At 45.8% G+C, this 26318-nt stretch overlaps 1 long non-coding RNA gene across 1 annotated transcript; it reads right to left on the bottom strand.

Moving 5' to 3' along the window:
* Positions 1–66: 66 nt before the first annotated feature.
* Positions 67–20174, bottom strand: LOC119167423 (uncharacterized). The gene is made up of 3 exons (XR_005109214.2): positions 20006–20174; positions 15563–15737; positions 67–254 (listed from the first exon to the last, which is right to left on the bottom strand). It is a non-coding gene; the product is annotated as an uncharacterized LOC119167423 (long non-coding RNA).
* Between the last annotated feature and the right edge of the window lie 6144 nt (positions 20175–26318).

Below are 26318 nucleotides of genomic sequence, written 5' to 3'. Positions count from 1 at the left end.
AAGGGTTTCACACAGTTCGTCATCACGAGGACCAGGCAGACTATCAAAATACTTTGGCACTCCAAACATGATCCCAAGAGTGTTTTATTTGAAACATGTGGTAGGTGAGTTGTTTTATCGCAAACACGGTTGCATTTATTGTTTGTAACGACAGAAAACTTCTGCATAGTGTACTACTGTCAAGAACTACAATCTTCTGCGATAAGGCTGTCTGTTGGTATTTTCTAGCTTGCATGATCCAAAAGAACACCTGCCTGAAAGAAAGACACAAAGCAATATTGCTTCATTGACAAATTTGACTTGATGTGTGCAAGCTGACATAAAATACTGACATTCGCATGCCAAGCCTTCAGACAGGATTTTGTTTTGTGAAAAGAAAATATTAATATGGTCGAAACCTCAGATGCCTCATGCAATGTAAAGTTTGATCATTAAAAGCTACAGCGCCCATGTTGATGTGGACGAGGGAAGTATACATAAGACAAGCGCTGAACTGCAATGGATACTACATTCTGTGATTGAGCCAACTTTCATCGACGCAAGAAGACTATGAAAGCAATCTACGGTCAACAACCAAGCACATGATAAAGTTTCAAAAAAGCAAGATTCATCAATCTTTTAACTCTGCCTATGGTCGCTCATAATTTTAGAAGACGCCAGTTCAAAAACTTACAGTAGTTTGAAGGAACTACCCGGTTCTTTGCCAATACCCCAGCGTGGGTGAGTGCCACAGATTGCAGGCTTTACTTGTACTTCTACTTCTTGACGTTCAAAGTTTTTTTATATTAGAAATACTATTTCTGACTATCGATTGTCATTGGCCGCGGCATTGTTGATGAGTAGTAAAGTTGTAGCGCCCTTCTTTGGGCGACGAACAACACTTGAAAGCATGTTACCCCTAGGAAAAATGAAAAAGACACTTTGCAGCGGCTCGTGAAACTTGGGCTTCGATTCCTCTTCCCCTAGAGTCGACAGAAGGCACCTTGTGAGTTGTTTCTTTGCATCTCATGACGGCAACTAACTATAATAAAAGACCCGGGAGGCATGCAATGACACAAAATAAAAAATATCTGTCGCCGCATTGACGTTCGAGCCAAATGCGTATTCAAGCCTATGTTCCTGAAGTAAGAGCATCGGCATTTCCACCTGCACGTGTAATGAACCCATTTCGGGCTTTGTAATGGTATCCACTCTACTCATCTATTTTATACCTATACCACAATCGAGGGGGTTAAACATTGAGATACGAGCTTAGACATTTTACTGTAGATGATCGGCCAATAGCCAAAAGTGGTAGATTTAGTTCATAATGTAACTGATTCAAGAGGCGAAACACAATACTCAAGCCAAGTTTCAACGAAGGTGCAAAAAAAGGAGTCCGTCGCAGCATTCCAAACGAAAACTGTCCATCAGCCAAAGCCTGTTCTACTCCCTCGCTAGACAAATTCATACCGAGTTGCGCCCGTGCGTGAGAGGCATAACCTGCGGTGCCAGAACGTGAGCAGGCGTGAGACTGCAGACGCAGACACCGCACACTACTGGCTTTCATGATATCGGTCATTGTAGTCAGTCTCTGTCGCATTAGTCCCACTTCGGAATACCCATAGCCTTGATGCGCGATGGAGGCAGAAATTGGAGCGTTTTGACGCGAAGCAGCGCTTCAAATCGCGTGTGTAACGTAGTACGAACGTGCGTCCGCACAAGCGCGCCACAACGCGTTTCCTTGCCGCAGGTGTTGGAGTGGTGGCAACGAAATCGCTCCGCAGCTGCTTGTTATGATCACGCTGCCCTCGCAAGCTTTCCTCCCAGATGTGCGCTTACTTGACTCTCCCCTTTGTCTGCACCACGCTCCTTGCAGCACACGCAGCTACCGGCAGCAACCGCTTTCAGTTTTGATGTAAAGTGTTTTTCTAACACCCACGTCGACACCCGTATGAACCGGGTCAACACCGTGCGCACCGCTGATGCTTCCATTCGCTTATTCGATTCCAAGCGCATTCCATTCCGGTTCCCTTCGGAGAGATGGTGCATAGTTTTTTCTATTGTCACTCACAATAGGACTTCATGCGACTACGTGTACCATCTCCGCTGTTTTTTACCGTTTTGATGGTAGTGTGTATCGTCAATACCTTTGTTTTTAGGTCACTGATTCCTTGCATAATTTCAAAGGGCGAATGTAGCGACGAACGAGGCTTTCTAATATTCGTGGCGTTGTATCAGTGCTCATATTCACAATCGGTTGCCCTGATGGAACTGAACGTTTCTACGGAGTGGGTTATAGTAGCTTGCGTCCTTGCGTTGTTGATGTATTTGGTGTCGTGCCAACTGGCGTGCTTCTTCAGCCCTTTGCAGGAAGTCGTGATGTCGAGTGTCTCAGTGACACAGCGGCTGTAGACCAGCTGTGGTCACTGTGGTCACTGAAGTTGACAACATGTGACAGGACACATCGTGTGCGTGAATCCTGCGAAAAGATGACATCAACAAGCACACGCTAAGCACTTTTTTATGCCCGTCTTCAAAGCGTTAAATAATGAGTAAAACAGCACGATGTGTGATCTTGAGTAATCAGGGTGAGCCCCACCTGCACTCAAGCGTACACTACCAACACCTCCAATATACACCCCCTCAATGCACTTTAGAAACGTGGGAGGCGGAGGTTCGCTGCTTGAGCCGCGAACGTGCGTTGTGTTCCACGTCTAGCTAGCATCATTTTCGCTCCACCAAGGCATGACATTCGCCTGTCGACATCTTTGCTATGCTGCAGTGTATACCACAACAGTTTTTTTTTTCAGTGCATAGTGCAGTAGTTTTATTAGCTTGTCAGTGGCGAAATGCTTAGGGAATGTGAAACCGGTACGAATTCGACAACAAGCTGTCACATGCTAACAGAAACAAAAGGTAAAAAGAAAAACTTCCTGTGTTCTCTCTTTAGTTGAGCTACTCATGATGATTTTTATGTCTCAATACCAAATCGCCTAACAGTCAACTCTTCCAAACTTAACTGCGTGGGCGACTCCCCGATGCTAGCGCTGCCAGTGTTTTTTGCTGCTGTCTAGAAGCATTACCCAGGGCCAAGATTGCGCGCCGGGGCACCAATTTAGACACCGTGCTTAAACTATGTCGTCAAGGAATTGTTCTCTGTAGACTCTAGTAAGTGCCACGCCACATTAATTCTCTTCAGTGTTCACACAATGTGGAACCGCTCCACATCGCCAACACGGATCACCATGAGAGAGAGAATGTTTGAGATGTATGACACGTTTGTAACGAGAGTTGTATCCGCTATGGTAGCTCATTGGGCAACGCAAAAAGCGCTTGTGGCTGTGGGACAACGAGTCAAACGTTCTACTCTGAGGAGGCGGCGAGACTTTTTCTCGATGTCTTTTCTCCTCATTTGGTAGTGTTTTAGCTTTAGAACGTCATATAAGTGCCGGATATACCTCGTAGGTCTTGGTGAATCATGGCATGATACACTTGTGTTTAGATAGAACGATTGCAATAAAGATTTCAAAATGACAGTCAGTGCAGTCAGTGTGGTGCACTCAGGCATTTTAGGGTTCATTTTGTGGGAATTACTCGCATCGTTTGTTCGGAAACACGCTGCCACTCGATTTGACCAATTACAGCTGCCCCAGCTTTTTGACTTCACTACTCGGCTTCACCTCCATCCTTCGAGGAAGTCAAAAAGTTTTCTATGTTTCTGACAAGCCTTAGGCTTGCGTGTGGGCCGCAGGCGGTACACGCTCTACGTGTTGCTATCTCTAGATAGCTGGCATACATGACTTCACAGTTATTTTTCACGATAATTTCTTGCGTGCTAATAAACACCATTAAGTTACCATTTTCGAGTTGCAGTCTGTGCGTAATTCAAAAAAGGGAGAGCAGAAGCAATTTGTCGGACGTCCAATATCTAACTAACGTATCCAGTGCTAACGATCTTCAAAAACTAGCGATCGAAGCAGGGTCCAACCAAACCCAAGAACTGGAAGGTCGTCCACAGAATTCCGTCCACAGTGGAGGCATTTCGGGAATAGTAAATGCTTCAGACCAGAGTACTGAGCTTTTGCTGCTGCTTAAGAACACTAGATGATCAATATCAGGAGCCCTTCAGCAGGGCGGTCCTCTTCCAGATATTGTGGTTTTGGGATGTTAAGTTCGAGTCATCACGAAAAAATCTGGCAGACCCAACATACCATGAAAATTGTCGCAAATACGAATCATGCGGAAGGAAAGTGCCTCTGGTGAAAATTTATTGAGCGAATCTTTGCGAAATGATGGTAAATACGCGCACAGAATAACAAAGTGCTTAGCAAGTTGGTATGTATTCAATCTAAAAATCCAAGTAGTAAAAAAACTTACCGATTATGATGTGTGATGCTAATGGCGCAAGGTTCGATTGATGGGCAAAGAGCGCCAAGTCAAAGGACAGAAGATGGGAACAATGTATATGTTGAGTGGCTGTAAAAGGCTCTTAAAGCTCTTCACGCTAAAGCGGATAAAATATAAAAGTGATAAAATTATGACAGTGACGTTAAATGTGTAGTGAAAATGGATGGCGAAAGGTTCTGTTAATAAAAGCGTGATGGAAACAATTCGCACTAGCACACGTACTTTGTCAGCGCCCCTTGTGTATAAGGGCCACGATGCAAGTGCATTTAAATGTAACCACTGCAGCAGCAACCTGTCTTGAGCAGTCGGGCTACGCGATGCCTGGGTATATTACATGGAAATTGTGGACATCGTTCGAAAGAGCCAATACATATTTATAGTGGAATGTAGTTCCCTACCGAAGACACATTGCAGGGTGAAGTGGTGTCTGTTGTCGGTAGGGAAAAGGAAAGTGTTGTCTTCTTATTGTGTCTAATTGTTCACACTGGATTAAAATGTGAAGCAACGTTAGTGCTTCACCACATCTGTCACATAGTGGTGGATCACCACCAGACAAAAGGCATGAGTGAGTCATGTATGTGTGTCCTATTCTGAGCCTTGCTAGTGTTACCTCTGTACGACGTCATTTCAATACTGGTGGCCAGTTACCAAGGTGTAACTAAATAACATGAAGTGTAACATGAAGTTTAATAACATAACAAGCCTCTGACCATGCAGGCCGATGTCTGGATCGGGATGAAGGCCTCAGTTTCTTGTGAATAAAACACATGTGCTTTTTTGGATTAATGCTAAACCCATTCTCGTCTGCCCCCTTGGTTACCTTGTTCAAGCCAAGTTGAACCAGCCGCTCGCACATTGCGAGGTTGCACAATCTGTAACCTACCTGCGCATCGTCAACATAAGTACAATAAAACATATTGCGCGGAATGCGTGGAGGCAAGGTATCTTCATTTTTATAACCAAAAGTGTACAACTCAGCACACCACCATGCGGCACTCCCGTCTCCTGGACGAAAGTTCAAGACAATACATTCCTCAATTAGACACGGAAAGTGCAATAAGACAAATAACTTTGGATTATGTTCAGCTTATTACCTCGGACACCTAAGTGTGATAGGTCTCACAAAATCTGAAAGCGCCATGTGATGTCGTAGGCTGTGTCTATATCGTAAGCGCAATATTGACAACGTTTGACCTTCATCTTCTTCATCTGTATATAATCATCATCACCAAAAACGTCGTCTTCGTTCGAAGGGTTGATCAGGCGACTCGGCCTAATAAAAGCCGTCGAGACTCCAACGCTGCTACTGTCTTACAGAGTGGTGGAGGCTGCTTCGATCCCCAAGTCCTCTCCGACGTCACGTTCCCCTGGAGCTTCGTTCGGGTCGCCGCTTGCTTCCCCCCGTCCGCTGTCATGGCTGAAGAACCACTGCCCGGAACATCCAGCATCCCTGTCCAACAAACCATTCCTGCGTGGATCGTCAACGCGCGGCAGCGCGACTCACCCATCTTCTGTGGTCTTCCACGCGACGACGTCGAGGTATGGCTAAAAGAATACGACATGACCAGTGTTTATACCCAATGGGATGAGCCTCAAAAACTTCGTCACGTCGCCTTCTATCTGTCCGATGTCGCGAAAACGTGGTTTTTAACCACGAGAGCAGCTTCCCGGATTGGCCTACTTTTGCTCACCAAGTCCGTAGGATTTTTGGAAAACCGAACATTCATTCCGAAGTGTCGAAACAAAAGCTCGATGGGCGTGCCCAACTTCCCGGCGAGACGTACACTTCGTACATTGAAGACGTCCTTGCCCTTTGCCACCACGTGAACTCGGCGATGACAGAAGCTGATCGTGTTCGCCACATCACCAAAGGGATAGGCCATGTCGCGTTTAACGCTCTGGCTGTTAAAAACCCCACCACCGTTGAGGACGTCATCACGACATGTCAGCATCTTGAACTCCAAGCCATTCTATTGCACCCAGACTACCCAGACGCCAGTAACAGCCAGCCTTCCTCGGATGCGGATTTGCGCGTGCTGATTCGCACTCTGATTCGCGAGGAACTTCAAGCGCAAGGGTTGCCATGTGCACCCGCCCCTCGGCCTCACTCTCAATCTGCTGGTCTGCGCGACATCATCAAAGAGGAGCTCTCATCCATTCCTGGCGCTCTCCCATCGAACACTACGGCGCCACCAACACCACCCATGACGTATGCGCAAGTCGCTGCCATGCTACCTGCCTTGGTTCAGCATGCGCATCCTGTTCCTGCGCAGTCCAACGTAGCAGCATTTGGACCACACTCGCCTGTCCCAGCACCAGTACCAACGCCTGTACCGAGCGCCAGGGGGCACACTACGCCCCCTGGCGCTCGCCTCGCCCAATATGTTACTATTGTGGCTTTCGGGGCCATAATTCTCGATTTTGCCGCAAGCGCCAACAGGACGAACGCCGTGGCTACTATGTTTACGAAAGGGATTCGGAGCCATCCCCGAACCAGTACCAGCGACGCCCTACGACACGTTCCTTCTCTCCAACTTCTCCACTCGCCGCACCTCGCCTTTGCTATCCCGGACACCGCCGGTCCCCTCCACCTCTACGACGCTCAACATCTCCTCTGAGACCGGCTGTACCTATTTCTGACTACCACTCGGAAAACTAGCTGGTGCAGTTTTTGGAGGGAAAGCTGCATCTCTCGAACAAACACCAAGACCTCCAGAGGGCCCAGCCAACTTGTTATTAGTGTTAACGGAAGGGGTACCAGTTCAGGCATTGGTGGACACGGGGGCTGCTATTTCTGTTATTCATGCGGATTTGTGTACTCGTCTACGTAAGGTTACAACAACTTATACTGGCACTCTCTTACGTAGCGCAAATGACTCGCAGATACGGCCATAAGCACAGTGCACTGTTAGAGTTCTCATTGATGGGATCTGGCATCATATTCAGTTTGCCGTGCTGGCTTCTTGTGCTTTTATGCTTATTTTAGAATGGCACTTTCTTTTTGATGCTGCTGCTTCCATCTCTTGTCGACAACGACTCATACATATGCGAGAGACGGATGATATTTCCCCGAAATTATCACGTGACCAGCTACGAACACCTAATGACTTTCTTGTGCCACCTAACCACGAGAACGTTATCACGGTTATGTCTGACTCCATTGACCACGGTGACGTCCTTGTCAGTCCATCAGCCCGTTGTCTATTCAGAGGGATTGCACTTTCATCGAGTCTTGTCCGCTTCTCCAACGGCACCGCATTTCTCGCAGTACTGAATATCACCAATGAGCCGATTCTGCTGACCAAGGGCACTGTTCTAGTTTTCAGCGTGGACACACAACCTATCTCTGTAGTGGCTTCGGATACCAGTCTGGTGGAATCACGTTCAATACCAACAGATGCTCCTCCTACTACGGCTCTCGTCAATGCCATCAGCACGGATCTCACTCCCCCGCAAGCAGACGAAGTACTGGCGTTGTTGTCTAAGCATAAATTTTCTTTCGACGTACATTCCACTGCTCTAAGCCAGACTTCTGCGGTGGCTCATCGCATACACACCGTCGTCGACCATACCGTGTTTCTTCCAGCGAACGCAAGATCATCGACAAGCACGTTGCTGATATGCTCAAGCAAAACATCATCCACCCCTCCTCAAGCCCTTGGTAGTCACCTGTCGTTCTCGTAAGAAAAAAGACGGTTCTGTGCGATTCTGCGTTGACTACCGCGCATTAAACAATGTAACCAGAAAAGACGTATATCCCTTGCTTCGCATTGATGATGCCTTAGATTTCTTACAAGGAGCGGAATATTTTTCGAGCCTTGACCTGCGCTCCGGTTATTGGCAAATTCCAATGCACGAGAATGACAAGGAAAAGCTGCCTTTGCCACACCCAACGGACTTTACGAATTTAACGTCATGCCTTTCAGCCTCTGCAATGCGCCAGCAACGTTTGAACGACTGATAGACACTGTATTGCGGGGCCTTAAGTGGAAAACATGCTTATGTTACCTTGACGACGTCGTCATATTTTCTTCAACAATCGAACAGTACTTGCAGCGCCTAGAAGAAGTTCTGACGTGTCTCGCAGCTGCTGGCCTTCATCTCAACACCAAGAAGTGCCACTTTGCTAGTAAAAGTACTGAAGTACTCGGACATCTCGTCAGCAAAGATGGAATCCGGCCTAATCCCGACAAGATTACCGCCGTTCTTCACTTCCCGGTGCCTCAACGCGTCAAAGAGCCCCGAAGCTTTCTTGGCCTTACGTCGTACTTCCGGCGCTTTATACGAGACTTCGCCACCAATGCTGCACCACTTTACCAACTCCTTTCTTCGGGAGCGTCATACGTATGGTCGGAAGAATACAAAATGGCTTTTGACACCTTGAAACGTGCCCTCACGTCTGAGCCAGTGCTTTGTCATTTCGATAACACCGCACCCACTCTCCTCCATACTGATGCCAGCGGACACGGACTCGGCGCTGTACTTCTGCAACGAACAGAGCGTTATAACGAACGTGCGATCGCATACGCCAGTCGCACCCTCACAGCAGCAGAGAAAAACTACACCATCACCGAGCAGGAGTGTCTCGCCATTGTCTGGGCCATCCAGAAGTTTCGACCATATCTTCACGGCCTCCACTTTACCGTCGTCACTGACCACCACGTTTGTGCTGGCTGTCGACGTTAAATAATTTGTCTGGACGTGTCGGTCGCTGGATACTTCGTCTCCAGGAATACGAGTTTGACGTCATCTACGAATCCGGCAAGAAACACAATGATGCCGATGCCCTTAGCCGCTGTCCTTTACAATCCTCATCAGGCACTCCTGGCCTGTCGCCAACTGTGAGTGAACCCATCAAAGTGTCTCCGTCAGTTCATTCACTCGACGCTGTCGATTTTCTTTCTACCTTCTGCAACGAGACGTTTGCATCCCACCAGCGCAGCGACACTTACTGTCGCTCTATAATGCAGCGCCTTCAAGGCTCCTCTCGTCCTCCCAACGCCCGCACCCATCACAGCTGTGGAAATTCAAGACTGAAAACTCAATCCTTTATCGCTTTGTCTTCCACCCCGAAGGACAGCGCTGGGTTCCTGTTGCTCCTCGTTCCCTAAGGGCGCAGATTTTGGAGGCGTTTCACGATGACCCCAAGGCTGGTCATCTCGGTTTTCAAAAAACCTATGAACGCATCCACAGTTGTTTTGCCTGGCCTGGCCTTTCCTACTGCGTAGCGCGATATGTTGCGTCATGCTCGCTATGCCAACGCCGCAAGCGACCCACTTTATCCCCGGCCGGTCTTCTACAACCTCTTTCGTGACCTGACGCTCCCTTCGATGTCATTGCGATTGACCTCTACAGACCGCTACCAATATCAGCTAGCGGCAAGCGCTGGATTGTCACAGCAGTTGACCACTTGACAAGGTACGCCGAAACAGCGGCACTTCCTTCAGGATCAGCAGAGGACAGCCACATTTTTTTCTGGAGGCAATCTTTCTAAGACATGGGGCACCACGCATCTTATTGAGCGATCGCGGCAAGGCGTTTCTCTTGAAACTACTCGAATAAGTCCTCCACGCATGTAATACGATTCATAAGACGACATCCAGCTACCATCCCCAGACTAACAGCCTCACAGAGCGCTTACATCGAACTTTGACCAACATGATATCTATGTATATCAACGCCGACCACACCAACTGGGATACCAACCTGCCATTGATGACTTTTGCGTACAATACCGCTACGCAGCGCACCACGGGCTATTCCCCAGTCTTTCTCGTCTATGGCCGTCAACCAACATCTCTGCTCGACATCTTTTTTGACGTCCCTGTGAACTGGTCATCGTCATCGAGGGAGCACTTAATCTCTCGCCTGGCCGATTGTCGCCGACGCGCCCACCTTAATACACAGGCAAGCCAACAAGAGCGAAAGACTCGCTACGATGGCGTCCACCGCGTAGTTCACTTCAATACTGGAGACGAAGTACTGTTGTGGACCCCAACGCGGGTTCCCGGCTTGTGTGATAATTTTCCCTCACGTTCCAATTTTGCTACGCTATAGTCGAGCAGACGTCTCCTGTAAACTATGGAGTGTTGTCATGCCTTCCGACGGCCGTTTGCGTGGTACGGAGGTTGTTCACGTGTCACGCCTAAAACCATTCGTGCGTCGTACACCACCGTCATAAACAGCGGCCTAATTGGCCGCTTCTGCGCGAGGGGGAAATTAGTGTAAGCACAATATTGACAACGTTTGACATTCAACTTCTTCATCTGTATATAATCATCATCACGAAAGACGTCGTCTTCGTTCGAAGGGTTGATCAGGCGATTCGGCCTAATAAACGCCGTCGAGACTCCAACGCTGCTACTGTTTTACAATATTGAGAAAGACCGACAGAAAAAATTGCTAATGAAAGAAAGCATCTACGATCTGTGCGTCGATTCATGCCAGGTGGTCAATGGTCATCTATCTTCTCGAAATCCACACTGGTAAGGATCAAGCAGGTTGTTAGTTTCAAGGAAGTGTACGAGTCGGCAATTTGTCATATTTTCGAAAAATTTGCATGGGCAGCTTGTCAGTGCGATGGGCCTATAACTCTTAACAGAGAATGGATCCTAGCTTTCTTTCAAAATAGAAATGACAATAGCCTCCTTTCAAGTGGAAGGTATGTCGCCGGAAAACCAGATGCAATTGTGAAGAAAAAGTATTTTTTTGCGTTTCGAGGGGAAGGTACTTAAACATTTTATAGACCACATGGATCCCGGAGCGGAACTGCTGAAGCAGTTTAGAGATGCCTGTAGTTCAGCAAGGGAGAAAGGTTGGCTGTAGGCCTCGTATGTTGTACATTTGGTATCTAGTTTCTGCTTCTCCACTCTTGCCTTGCAATATTGGAAGTTTTGAGAGCAGTGTGCCAAGCTCGGTGTGATCCTAGGTGGTTAGCCTGTTATTCCAAGCTGACGCCTTTTGTGTGCACCAGATGGAGCAAATATGATCGTTTGGCTACCACTCTTCTCACCCTATTCCAGACCTTACACTTATGTGTATACAAAGTGATGTTAGATAAAAATTTATTAGCTTTCTCTTCTTTTTGTCTGCGCGTATTCCCGCCCTGAGATTTTATGTTCTTAAAATTTGTGAGATTCTCAGCCATCGTAGATTCGCGAAAAAATCTCAACGCTTTATTTTGTTGTTTGCCAGATATTCCACTTGTTTGTGGAATACATTTGGTGGCAACATCAATTTCAAAAGCTGTCAAGTAGTCCACAGCAGCATTCGATGCTTAACGCACGCAAGCCACCCCAGGTTCGGAGAGTATCTTTTTGAAACTGTTTCCAAACAGATTTTTCGGTGAGCCGTTTGGGTACCTGTGAAGGATATTCATATGATGTTAGTGTACTCAAAGCTACCGGAAAATGGCAACTTCCGTAAGGATTATTGTTGGATTTCTATTGAGGCTGGGGTAGAAGCGACGGAGATGCAATGCTTAGGTATATAAAGGAGTAGGTAGTGTTAGCGAGACTGTAGTAGGTAGGCTCTTTCCGATTCAGAAGATAAGCGCCGGAAGAGAAAATGAACTCAGCGACCTCGCGCGTCACAACGAGAATCTCGCGATGACTACTATGCACAACAAAGGCCCTAAGACAAGAAAAGGTTCAAGAAGTTCATATATCAAAGATTGGAATTCATGTTTGTGCATTTGAAAAAGTGGACGTAGCTATATAAACCAAAGGGTAACGAGCTTCTTTAGAAGCACCATTCGGACAGCCACTGCCTCAAGAGACGTTTGGGATTATAAATCTTTACTTCTATCCCTTAGCTAACTTTAACAACTACACCTCCGAATGATGCCAGAGCGTCATCGTAGTCCTTTCCGAAAATAATGTAAGTGCATAGAAAGTTGTGTGTTTACATTTAAGTGCGTTTCCTGTACACACAGAATGTTTCTTGAGTGTTTTTGTTAAATTTCTTGAACGTCGTCAAGGTTCCTGAGAAGGCCCCTGACGTTCCATTGCATAATCTGAGTGTTCGCGGCGAAAGTAAAGTAGTGTGGCGTGTACGTTAAGGGAGTGGCTTGTTCAAGCTGAAAGATTGAAATAAAGTAACAGGGCCATCATCAAGCCCTGTTATTAGCTTTTCAGTTGTCTTGACGCGCTCTAAAAAGCCGCGCCACTCTTTCGGCACCAGGGGTACTACCGTATCTATTCCGTCCTCGAAGGCACTGGATGCCCGCATATGCGACCTGGTTGTTCGAAATTTAGGCCTCGCCTGGTGAGGTGAGGCCTCAAGGCCTGAAGACCCCGGAGTCCCCAGTGTCAGTTCGCTAGAAGGCGGATTAGACTTAACTACTGCCGCCTTGGGGGCAGGCGCCAGAACCGGTGGCTCGCTCTGCGCAGGCCGAAAGAGTGGCGAGGGCTGGTGTGACGCAGCCCCTGACGCGCCGCTTCCGCATATGTGGGTCCATAAAATGGCGAGACTTTTCTTCTTGCTTCTTTCAATGTGATATTTTCTTTTACCTTTATTGTGACGACCTCTTTCTCTTTTCTCTAAGAAGGACAGGACCGTGATTATGCAGCATGATTTCCATCACAGTTCGCACAGTGTGCCGGTTATTGCTATTCTCGGACGCGTTACCCAAGACTCCACATAGAGCATAAGTGTGCCGACCACGGCAGCTTTGCGAGCTATGGCCATATCTCTCACATTGAAAAGAACGGTGGTGGTTAGGAATGTATGGCCTCACGGTAGTCTTTGCATTCCCAGTTTAAATGATATCCAGCAGACAACTTGAAGCAAAGTTCAATATTAGGTGTTTAGTTTGTGTTTCCTTATTTTCTCTTGCCCCGCCACAGTGGCCTAGTGGCTAAGGTACTTGGCTGCTGACCTGCAGGTCGCGGATTCAAATCCAGGCTACGGCGGCCGCATTTCCGATGGAGGTGGAAATGTTGTAGGCCCGTGTGCTTAGATTTGGATGCACGTTCAAGAACCCCAGGTGGTTGAAATTTCCGGAGCCCTCCACTATGGTGTCTGTCATAATTATATGGTGATTTTGGGTCGTTAAACCCCACATATCAATGAATCCTTATTTTATCCTATCATCTTTTTTCCACTGTACGTTGGTTGCGTTCTGGCTCCTCCATCCCTCCAGAAGTTGAGCTTCAGCCAGGTCGAGCAGATCTGCGTCCGATACTTCCCCTCAAGCTAATTTCATGGATCTATGCAGTGTAATACTGATTGATGTATCGCCAAATGTTGTAAGAGAGTGAAGCTTTTCGAATCGGTATTTATGTAGTATCTCAGGAAGCAGATCTCCGCTGGCCATTTTGGTAACCTTGTACCCGGCACCGAGAATTTCTGCTAGCCACTTAGCAATTAGGAAGGGTAATACAGTTCTGGCTCGCTCATTGCTTTTCTCGCAGTGTATAACATAAAAGTGTGAGAATATTTGTCTTGGTCGGTTGAACAAAATAACTGAAGTCTTCGGTGCGTACCTGTACCAGTGAACGAAGATAACGAAGACGAGAAACCCGCCCCAGCCGGAAACGTCCTTCTTCGTGTCTGACATTTTGAGGTTCGCGTCTCCTTGTACGTTTGTTCGAGCCCCTAACGTGTGACAATATAAAGTGTCAAAAACCTGTGCTGCACAGCCATCTACCGCAGCCCTTGTTACGCGGGTATGTACCGCACGTGGATTAAGGAAGAGATTTCATGTAGTACTTGAAGAGATTATCTCGCTCTGCTTTCTATATAACGTTTTTTCAGTCCAAAATACTTTGTGTTTGAAAAACCACAAGCCTTTTACTTAAGATCCTGCCGGGCGGTTCTTAGCCGATCCCCCTTTGTGGGTGTGCGCCACAGTAACAAGGACCATCATCATCATCATCATCATCATCATCATCAATAGCCCTGTTATAACTACTCATAACTGTGAATTCTTTTTAATCTACCATACTGATTTTGCTCTATTCCAAGTTAAGGAGCTTCTCACGAGAGCATCCAGCCGTAGGTTGCTAGATAGATAGATAGATAGATAGATAGATAGATAGATAGATAGATAGATAGATAGATAGATAGATAGATAGATAGATAGATAGATAGATAGATAGATACGTGCATAAAAACGGCGAAAGATTTTACAATACGCAAAGAAATGGGTCGCATAATAAACAGCAAAGGCCAAGCCTGCTCAAAATTGCAGCACACTGACAACGAGCGCTGGGAGAGCGTACTTTCAAGAGGACGCGGTAAATTCTGTTGAGGCTGTGTCAAGTAGGCTTGCAAGGTACGCACTATGTGAAAATTCAAAACATTGATGAAGTAGGAAACATCAGGTACGCCAATATTGTCCATTCTGTGGAAGAATGGGTTACCCGGCCACTACAGCTCTGCAAGACATTTTGTGCACGTTATAAATGCGGTTGCATATGGCAATGAAGAATTCTGACGGAGAATTTTGAAGACCTTGGAAGTTGGAAAAGGATCTCTAGCTAACGCTATTCGCATTGGATGACGCGTAACGGTTAGTTTCACTACCACCACGCAATGTGACATACATTACCCTGAGAGAGAGTGGAGAGCGTGGTGGGAGGCAGCTCGAACTGTATTGCGGGCCTGAGGAAATGTATCGTAGGGGCCTTGTGGACTTCCTTGGCACCTACTCAAAGTACACTAAAGAAGTATCCATTGTGCTATGAATCTTCATAATTTTGTGAAGTAGGACAGCATCTAATATGGCATTATTTTTCGTTTTTTAGAGAAGTGGGGAACCAGCAACACACCTAAATAGTATTATGTGCACTTTATACAATCTATGGACGATGACAATGAAGACTTTTGGCTGAGCCTATTGCAGGAGGTTGGAAGCAATCTGCGAGCTATTCGCTACGCGATTCGTGTTTTGTGACGTCTTGTTGTTATTAAACTTTTCCAACAAGCTATATTATAAAGAGTGTCTTATTGCGAAGAAGTTTCAAGCATCGGCCTGACTCTTGGTACAACGTGAAGCTTGCACAAAGAGGGCACATGTTTGATGGTGTTGGCATTAAAAATACTACCCCTTTCTCTAGTTTTTTTTGATCCCATGCGATAGTTGTTGCGAACACCAAGTTTGTTAATAGCAGACAACTTCGGCAGCGAAAACTGTTCTTATCTAAAACAACATTCGCTGTGAAATTATTACCATGCCCAGGCGCACACGGGCAATGCTGGTGGTATGTTCCATTGAAGTGAACGATTGAGCAGCGATTTCCTCTTCGGGCTCTAGGGTAACACGCTGAATCACGGCCATATTTTCGACAGCACGCCCAATTTATGCACGGTGCTCTTGCATGGCATGGCTGGCCGACACTGCGAATCTGCAATTAATTAGAACATACGACTTAAGTTTATTATGCGGATTGCTACAATGTAAAGCAATTCGAGTGTATTTTTCTTTATATTTCTTCCCAACTCTGATATTAAGGCAGGGTTGAAGTATTAAAGCGCATACTGGTTAACGTTTTTTAAATTAGCACTGCCCAATAAAAAAGTGCTCAGCTGCCACCGTGTATATGCAATAATTTGTTTTGGGGGCAAAGCTCCTGAAGCCCTGGGTCTGTCCATCTTCCGTTGGTGTATGTAGCCACGAGTGGCACTCACCCGCTCTAGAGTAGGTAAGTGCCACTGACTGCCTCATGACTCTTGCGAGATGGGAGATGGCGGTACTTGGAATAATAAATAGATGAACGCACGGACGAACGCATGAATAGAGGGACAGACAGACTATTCGACGGACGGACAGATGGATGGACGCACGGAGCGGGTATGTGCCACAGGGGATGCGAAATGCGGGATGGCAGTACTCTGAGTGTTTACTAGATGGACGTATGGATGGTTGGACAGAAAGACTAGATGATGAACGGACAGATTGACGGACAGGTGGACAGACAGACAAACGCATAGATGGACGTATAGATGGTCGCGCAGACGTACGGAAGCAAGAACGAACGGATGGATGGAAGCACGACGGGCTCACGTCACGTAGTACCGAATTAGGTATATGCAAAGCTGGCAAAAAGGTCGTGAGCTCATGAGGAGTGTGGTATGTGTTTATCTTCTTACATGACAATACTATCATGATTATCACGCTTTCACCACTCGTATACCTTCGTAATTCATTGACGTCACGTAACAATAAAGTTAGTATATGCGAAGCTAGCCAAATGGCTGTGAGCTCATAACGAGCGTGGCATGTAGTCATGTTCTTACATAATATGCATGCCTTGATTATCATGATTTAACAAGCCATATGCCTTCGTCATCCATTCACATAACGTAATACCAAATTTGATATGTGAGAAGCTGGCGAAACGACCGCTAGCGCATCATGAGCGCAGTACGTATTAATGTTTTTACACGACATGCCGGTCATGATTATGTTGTTTGCACCAGTCATATACCTTCGTCATTCATTCACGTCACGTGATACCAATTTCGATATAAGTGTAGCCAGCGAAATGACTACGAGCGAGCCATGAGAGTTGAGTGTAGTCGAGACTTACACGACACGCTCGTCATGATTTACACGTTCGGCCCCATCACTTATATTCGCCATGCTGTCGTGCCATACCATACCGCTTTTGCAATATGTCATGTGAACAAAGCAACCGCAACAGCAGCAAGACCTTGACATGTAGATTGTGACATTCATGAAATACATGTTGTGAGTTTCAAGTTATGACTAGTCAATTATGCTTGTCATACAGTCATGTTATGCCATACTTATTTTGGTATAGATCCCATTATAGAAAAGGCCAGGAGAGCTAAATGACCTGGGCGGCTAGATAGACAGATAGACAGACAGACACGGTCAAAGTCGCCGAAGTTCGCTAACTAATACTTTGCATAAAAAAACAAAGAGAGCGCAATATCTGAACTTAGTGCGAAAATGAATGCCTAAGCCTTCAGCACCACAAATAAAGCTAGTGCTACGTAATAATTTATCCCTGTCGCTAAGGTTTCTGAGTTATAATATTGTTGTGACTGTAGTAAGGTCAATTATTTTAAATAATTGTTGATAGAATGCCGCTCTGTTCCGAAGTTGTGTGTAATTTCAAAACTATTTAATAGCTATCGCCTCTTTGCATTTATTATGTGTAGTTAGGTCAGTTAAACAAAAGCGCATTAGTCCTTTTTTCATAGTTGTGTTTTAGTATCAATTGTATAGTATCTCCAGAATTTTCCGAAAATGCCTTTCACCTAATGCTTACTATTTTGGTTCTCGTACAACTTAAGGCTGTCGAGAAGGCCCACGATGCAGAGGTGAGGCTAATCCTGCCCGTCGCTACGTGAAAGCGGCCCGCGATCTTACCATTATAAAATAGGGGTGGAATCCTTGATGACCCTAATAAAAACTTTCATCCATTCATCCATCTACTCTGCCTTATGGGGACACTGATTATAAGCAGTCGTTCCACGCGTACATACGGCCGGTTACTTTTTTAATTAGATGCTGATTGATATCTGGGATTCACATTCCCAAAACCATCATACGATAACGAGAGACGCCGTCAATTAGGCGTGTATTACTGGTTTAGTACTTAGACAACGTCACTAAAAAGTAAATAACTGTCCCTGAGACTTCCGACTGCTTTCTCAGGCGCACAGCCAGTATGCACCCGCCTTTCATAGCAGAAAATGCGGTGCGCTAAAGGTCTTGTGTCCTGCTTCTGGCACAATACGAACAAAATCCTTCAACACAAAAGAAGTGGCTCGATTAGTGCTGCCCTCGTGAGATCATTTTATGCAGTGTCGTGTATCGTCGACAAACCACTAATAGGTGACAGGCCTTAGGATGTTGGAACTGTGTTTACACTCACACGCGCACTCGCAAATGTGTCCCCAAAGCCTAAAGACCGCACCCGTCTGGAGGAACAGGGCTTAGTGATGTACAAGGTCAGTTGCCTGAACTGTGCTGCCAGCTACATTGGTGAGAAGCGGCAATGCCGTTGTGCTCACCTGAAAAAGCACACGAGAGACCTCGCAAAATGAACACATTCAACACGTGCTAAGCCTGAATTAGTCGACAACTGCCTAATGAAAAAAAGTGCTCAATATTCACGATGTGAATGATGACGAGTGAGCGCAGATCCGGCGGTAAGCCTGGTAAAGCATAAATCTTCCGTACATTTTGCCCACTCGATTTTATTACAATGCTCCCCTAGCGTACGTCACCGCACTAAATCGAACGACTGCCTTCCACCAATTCCACGCGCCATATGTGACGTCATTCCTATTTTATAACAACTCGCATCTTTCATCATCAACTACAAGTACCGCTGTCTAGTTTATAACATCTTGGATCTTTTCATCATCAGCTACAAGTACCGCCATCTAGTGACCACTGCAAGAACTAAACGAGAGATAGTTACATGATGATGATGATGATGATTTGATGTTGTTCCGTTTTTAGCGGGCGGTTGTAGCGGCACCCTAGCATATAAATCGGTGACAAAAAAAAAACGCACACAAAATCACGCTCTGCTCGAGCTCGTAACCACTGCTACACTGTCACTGCGCGGCGCTACCCAGTGCTTTCGCTCGCTGCGAGACAACTACTGCCTTCCAGCGCTCGAGATGCCGCATCGTCTGCTTTACTGCTTGTGGATTAATCACACCATCCTCACCCGCAAAGCCCAGCATTGTGTGCAATGGCTCCGTCCCCAGGAGGCCTATTTGGTCGCACTCTAGCACAATGTGCGCAATTGTTTCCTCCGCACTGCCACACGCGCGACACAACACCGGAAGCACCGCAGTGTCGAACGTTCTTCCTTAGGCGAGGGTTTGGAGCGCACCTGCGCGAGTCTCGAAAAGAAGTGAGCTCCCGTACAGGGGAAAGTACTGCCATCTAGTGAACACTGCAAGACCTAAACGAGAGGTGGCTACAAACAGTCCATGCCTTAAGGAGCTTCGCCCCTAAAACTACGTGTTCGATAACGATAATTAGCCGGTGCTGGTACAGGAAAAACGCTGAGGCCCAAGAAAGTTTGTATCATCACGGTTTATCCATAGTGATCAAACAGCATATAATAGTAATACTGCTACCCTGCGGGATGTTCCTGGCAAGATATAAATAACATGTATTTTTTCATTGGATGCAATTTGTGTACTGACGATGCCACCCACATAGGTGGAGCGACGTCTATGTGCGGTTGATTCTATAGTTGTGTGAAGCCAGTAATAATAAAAAAAAAACATTCGCAATAAGTTTCCCTGCCTTTGGAATATTGTTTTCAAATTTAAATCATTTTTATCACCGCTGCCTGGCAAGAACCACCAGCAAAATGAAATCTAATGAAAGAAGCAACACGTCCTCATTTCCCCAAATTTGGTTTCATCTTTCTTGCTTCATTTCCATTTTATGTAGGCCTTATTAAATGTTCAATGATTTGTCTGATGGTGAGTGCGTACCGCAGTGCGGCAAACTTCACAGAAGTGGATTGATAAGAGCTGCTGCCGAAAAGTTCGAAATATTCAAGGATGTATAGGAATAATTTGCATTACTCTTAAAAGAACCGAAATAGCTGCCCATCATAGTCTCTTTTGATGCTTCATATTTAAAAGACTGAGTGGCGTGACGACTTACCATTCTGTTCAGATTACGGCCAGCACATCGGCTCAGACTCATTGTTAAAAGCAGCCCGATGCAAATGATGTTAAAGCAGCGACACGTTTGCGCCATTCTACCTTTAGATGGCCATGCAAAGCAGAATACTGATATTCAAGTAGCCTTGTTGCTCACATTCTGAAAGAGCACTTACGACATTTTGTTGTTCCACGTCTGGATAAAGGTGGTGTTTCATAATGCGTAACATACATCTTTATGCCTCTTACGCCCAACACACCGTTGTTTGCCCATTGTTCTCCGTTTATTGTGAAAGCACGATAGCTGGCGCCAGGCTCCAGTTGCAGCTGCTTTTTTAGTGACACATATATAAAAATTTAAATGCTGGAAAACAGCCTTTTCACCTCTATAAATTTTATATTTCAGTACCACACAGCTGCTGGATACACTGCTAAGTAATCACATGGTAGCGCTAGTACACAAATGAAAGCATGCTTGATAGCCCTGTAGAAATTATGCAGTTTATTAAACATATTGGTATGTACCTGGAACTTGAAGAACTGATTACATGTAAAGCAACCAGCAAATATCTATCTATCTATCTATCTATCTATCTATCCGCTTGCGTTTGGGTGCTCTCGTAGTCACCCCTTTAACTTGGCGTGAACGAAAGTTAGCATGGTAGGGGAAGATGATTTGACGAATATGAAGCGCTGGTCAAGACATGAATAATATCGCAATTTTGTCGCATATTTCGTCAAAGACTTTCCGCCAGACAGTGGCACATACCATGGGCGGGTATGTCCCGCTGCTATGCGGTTATGTGCCACAGGTGATTGATGCTTAGGATATACCCAGGAATGCTGAGAACACACAAGGACAATATTCACGCGTGAGCCTTAAGTAATACCCGCCATCGGTAGCGTCGACCAAACGATGGCACAAAAAACAATCATTGTTAAGAAAAACATGACATTTAGGCAGTGGTGACACCCCACAAATGCAAATAATAAATTTGAGTGTCCCAACAGGAATCGAACACAAGCTTTCTGCGTGGCAGTCAAGTCATTCTACCACAGAGTTACGCCAGGTCTCGGAACTACTTTTCAAACTGACGCGAATTTTCTAGAAATATCAATGTGGTTGCAATGCTGTTTACCAAATTTTACAAACATTACATATGTACTCTTTTGATACAGCCGTCACGTCAATTTAACGTGAATTGTCGTTAGGTGCCATGCGCTGAAGTTGATTTAAGTAGCAGAATCCAGTACCAGCATCTTCGTGAGCATCAGCGCTTCCTATCAGCTTCTAGTGTTGGTAATACGCATTTTGCAGTTGGCATTATTGCGCAAATCCAAAAATCTGGTTATAAACATCTGCCATTCTTCATATATATGAGCGTGCAACATTTGTGCATATATTTAGCGCTAAATATAAAAATTGTAACACCGTCACGATCCCTCTGCATGCTTCGCATAACGTTGATTCTCAGGTACGTGTGATCTGCTGAGTTTTTTAGGTAACTCAGTAACGTACTCGTTACAATTTCAGAACTGTAACGGGTAACGTACATGCATTAAAATGATGGTCTCCCTCCGGCGCACCCTCTCCGCATTTTAGTCATTGTTTGCCACTACGCTTACTGTTCTCACCGAATCGGTGTGAACTGTATGCGCTATAACACAAATTTGTGCTCCTCTGCAGTGGTAGAGTGATGTTTCTCGTTCACAAGTCTTGTGTTGATGCTGAACATGTCTAGATGACGGCTTATTTGATAAGTTGAACTGCTGCAATTGCAAATGACGCGCCAGACGTTTCGACGAAACAGACTTTTGTTAAATAAAATGATACAGGTTCTAGATTTGTTTGTTTAAAGTTCAAGCACTTCGCTATAACTATAATACTTCGATTGATTGATTGATATGTGGGGTTTAACGTTCCAAAACCACTATATGATTATGAGAGACGCCGTAGTGGAGGGCTCCGGAAATTCAGACCACCTGGGGTTCTTTAACGTGCACCCAAATCTGAGCACACGGGCCTACAACCTTTCCGCCTCCATCGGAAATGCAGCCGCCGCAGCCGGGATTCGAACCCGCGCCCTGCGGGTCAGCAGCCGAGTACCTTAGCCACTAGACCACCGCGGTGGGGCTATGATACTTCGAGCATAGCTAATAAGGCTGCCGCCAAGTATCCTGATTTCCGTGTACAATGCGTGTTACTCTTGCTCTCATACAGAGTAGTGTTTTATTGCAACTGATATCAGTAAATATGTCGGAATTAGCAATTATGTGCAGTGCAAGTCTCCTTTGTAATGACTCAATAGCACTCAGAGTAGTGTAATATTACAACGAATAAATTTCAATGCGAGTTTCAATGCGCTGCGCATTTCAAATATTATGTTGCACATAACAAATGTCTGTACAAAGTATGACTATCCCTGACATAGAGAAACGTATTTCAGTATCTGTACTGCTGTGCCTGTATTCCGAAATACTTTTTTGCCTTTTTGCGAAAGTATCTCTGAACTATCCTGTTATGCCATCTACAAATCTAAGTATCTGAATTTTAGGCTTACAAACTGCGAATTTTGATATTTGTATTCCGAAATACTTCCGGTTTCGACCCAGCCCTTCATACTGATTTTAGCATCTGCAATGAGAGACGCATCGTAGATGTTCCGCTGTTTGCTGCGCAGTTGCTTGTGCTTAATTTATTGCCGTGGCATTATTGTGAGTTCTTTGGCCTATCGATGCGGAGATGAGCACAGCTTAAGTATAGGTGACTGAATCGTTGGTGGAAATGTGTATGTGGTAGTTAGGTTGTCAAAAAATGAATTCCCGACGATGGAACCGTAACTGACAGTAGAAAAGGCCCATCAAAGTCAACATATTGCAGGCGACTAGAAATGATTTTCTTTTATATTTATTTAGAATTTGCTTTGCAATAGAATCATTTACTAGAAGACTCTGGGCCTCCATTTTCATTCATGTATCTCACGTCAAGTGGCAAGTTCGCAGTCAAGTATTTCAGGATAGCTGAAATTGCTTGAACGAACCCAACCATGCGGCTGACACACAAGCCGGACAGCAGAAGGAGCTACCTCCCCGCCAAGAGTGTGATTGCTCCTCCGACGGGTGCTTCCTTTTTACATCCTAAAGAACCCGATAGAACTCGCTGCAGACGAACGTATCTAAACTGCATTAAAGAGCTGGAGAATGGTGAAGCACCGCGAAATGTTAAGCGCATGTTGCACACCTCCCTAATGTTGCAGCGTGGGCTAAACTAGACGTATTTTAGATGCGGAGCATCTTATACTCGCGCCTTGTAGTGCGCCGTCCGTGCCGTCCGCGCCGTCCGCACCGCTTCTCGAACATTCGACAGCTGACGCGCGCGCATGCGCCGTCGCGCCGTCGCCCACTCTTCCACCATCTGTGCATCCCTTCCTCCTCTACACACCGCGCGCGCTTCACTCCTCCACCATCTGTGCACCCTTCCTCCTCTACACACCGCGTTCGACATCTACAATTCTCCTGATTCTCCAGTGGACGCGCATGTGGCGTCGCGCTTCGAGAACATTCAACAGCTGACAGTGCATGCGCCGTCGTGCTGTATATATACTCAAGGTCGGCGCTCGCTCGCTCAGTTGCCGCTCGTCGGTTGGTTTGTACGGCGCGTCGACGTCCAAGGTCGCGGTGAAATGAATTCCAACGAATCCACAAACACAATGATCGACGTCCCTTCGACCAGCACCGCCCTTTCGCATACGTGTGTACGTGTTCACTCATTTAACACCCCCTCCTACAACCACGTTAACCAATTTAGCCATCGACCCAAGTAAGTCGCAATTTAACACCCCATTTCACAACCACGTTAACCAATTTAGCCATCGACCCAAGTAAGTCGCACTTTAACACCCCGTTAACCAAATATATGGTCCGCATCCTCCTCAGTGTTCCCCCGAGGGAAGCGGCGGGCAATTTTTTACCCTATTGTCGCCGTTATGCTGTGGCCGGTAATCACACCGTGAGTTAATCTGTTGCCTAGCCACAACAGCAGGACGCTCCACTGCTCCTGGTGCCCTTTGCGATGACTTCAGAAGAGCAGTTGGTGAAACCACGTTGCAACCACAGTGGATGATCCGCGTCGAATCGTATATATAGAAGGGGTGGCTTGCTGGGGTTCGTCAGCAGATACAGAAAGTGGGTAGGAGAGACTGAGGGAGAGAATTCGCTGGCTGAACAGAACTGTGACGAGGGAACGAGCTGGCGAGACTAGGAATAATCAGCCGCACGCCTCATTAAGCGTAACGGAACACAGAACCAAGCTTAACCATAAGATTGAGCGTGTCTGTTGGTACGTACACCAAGCCGTAACTGAGCTTACCCACAGTGAATGTATATATTCCACCCGAGGAAACTGCTCATGCTTACTTAAACATTCACACTGATGCATGTGTCTAGAGCAGTAGGCATTCACGCGCAGAGAGCCAGCGGAAAAGACAGAATGCTGTTTAGTTCCAGCGTTTTAGTCATAACAATATGGAAACGCGGAAAAGCTAATGTGAGTACAAAGAACTTTCCGTGAGATCAACAGTCAAACTAGTAAGTTGCGATACAATTCACGTGCTCTCCATTTTTCTAAGAACTTTCCGTGAGATCAACAGTCAAACTAGTAAGTTGCGATACAATTCACGTGCTCTCCATTTTTCTAAGAAATCGTTTTGAAAAAAAAAAACTTCATGAAAATAATAATGCAGGCATTGGGAATACCTATGTTCCGTGGTCCCCTTTCGTACACCTTAAAAATCGAAATTTTGCTAGTATGCACCATGCATTTGAATGACCTTATACCCAAAACGCCGCGCGAAAGATCGGGCAACACTCGTAATTGAAAACACGTTGGACTTCTGTGGAACACCGTGCCATGTCGGTCTGCGCGCTTCTGTTCTGCTGGCGTATCGCAGTCCTGGTTTTTCTACCAATAAATGTTTCGTCGGGGATTTTAACGTGCTAGTTCTCTTGCGCTTTAGAACTGCCTTTTGGTGTGTGCAGGATGTGTGAAAATTTTTGTTTGAGTGTCCAATGGTTGTTGGTCTTTATTATGCACGACCTTGGGGATGGTTTACTGTATTATACGCTTGTATGGAAGCGATATGACGGCTGGAGAGTTACACATCACATATTACAGCTTTGCAGGGTTCCCTGGGACGAACGTCTTTGGGAACCCCTTTTTAGAGTACTATTTCTTGCAGTTCAAAGCCTTACACAAGTTTTTCTCTACTTTCTTAGCTATCACTCTCACTATATCCACTTCTTCATCATGAACTGAGGCTTGCGACCACAGGCTTCACTTAAAATCAAGCAGCTGCAAACTTTGTTTAAGGTGGGAACCACCATAGGAACTACGTTTGCCAGCTTCTGTAGCCGCTGTGGTCGTTCATGTAGTCACGGTTGATTATAAAACTGTGTATGCGGCCCAATGGGCTAATTCCACGTCTTCATAGTTATCCACTAAAATGAAGGCAACAGCGCGCCAAAGAAATAGCCGACGATGTTTGTGAAGCAAAAAAAAAAAACTTTCATTACGTGCCGCATGGAACTGGGGGGATTGCAGGGAAAAATACCAACCTTGAGGTAAGCTGCATTCTGGTGCAGTTTCCCAATGACGTTAAAAGACTCGAACCACTCTTCCTTGCTTTCCCGGTTTCAGGCATGCTGCCATTAGTGCCTAATGAAAGAAATATCTCTCACAATACTGCATGCTTTACCCCTCACCAGGCATCAGGTTAGCGGAGCTGTAGCACTTATTCCTGCACGCTTGGCACCTTGCCAATTTTGGTTTTTTCGTATGCTTCAACTCTGTTAGTGATTGTATTTATGCGATATTGCACCAGAAATCATCAGCAAAAATGGCAACCTCTGCTGTCACGGGGCGCTTTCATGCGTCTACCGTTGGTGTAAAAAAACAGTGGCAACCAAACCTGCCATCGCCTGTTCTGTCTTGACATTATACCAAGGTGAATTATATGAAGACGGTATGAATGGTGGTGCACAAAAGCTTTTCATTGTTGTGGATATTACCTTATTTACAGTACTTATGTGCTTACGCCAAAACACTCTTGACGCTTGGGCACGTGGTAATAATTCATTTTTTTAACCATTCAATATGAAACATGCTCGATTACATGACTGACGACAAAATATGCCCACTTTACCGTTCATTGTAATTAGTGGGTGGCAAGACAGTCATGCGTCTGGTGGATGTAGCAATGTATTGTACTTGCCCAGATGGAGCACTGTAGGGGTGGCCAAATGTTTAATGCCCATTG

This window comes from Rhipicephalus microplus, chromosome 6 (genome assembly GCF_043290135.1).
Source record: "Rhipicephalus microplus isolate Deutch F79 chromosome 6, USDA_Rmic, whole genome shotgun sequence".
NCBI classification, from domain to species: Eukaryota; Metazoa; Arthropoda; class Arachnida; order Ixodida; family Ixodidae; genus Rhipicephalus; species Rhipicephalus microplus.
The sequence above is the reverse complement of the archived record's forward strand: the minus strand, read 5'-3'. Positions and strand labels throughout refer to the sequence as shown.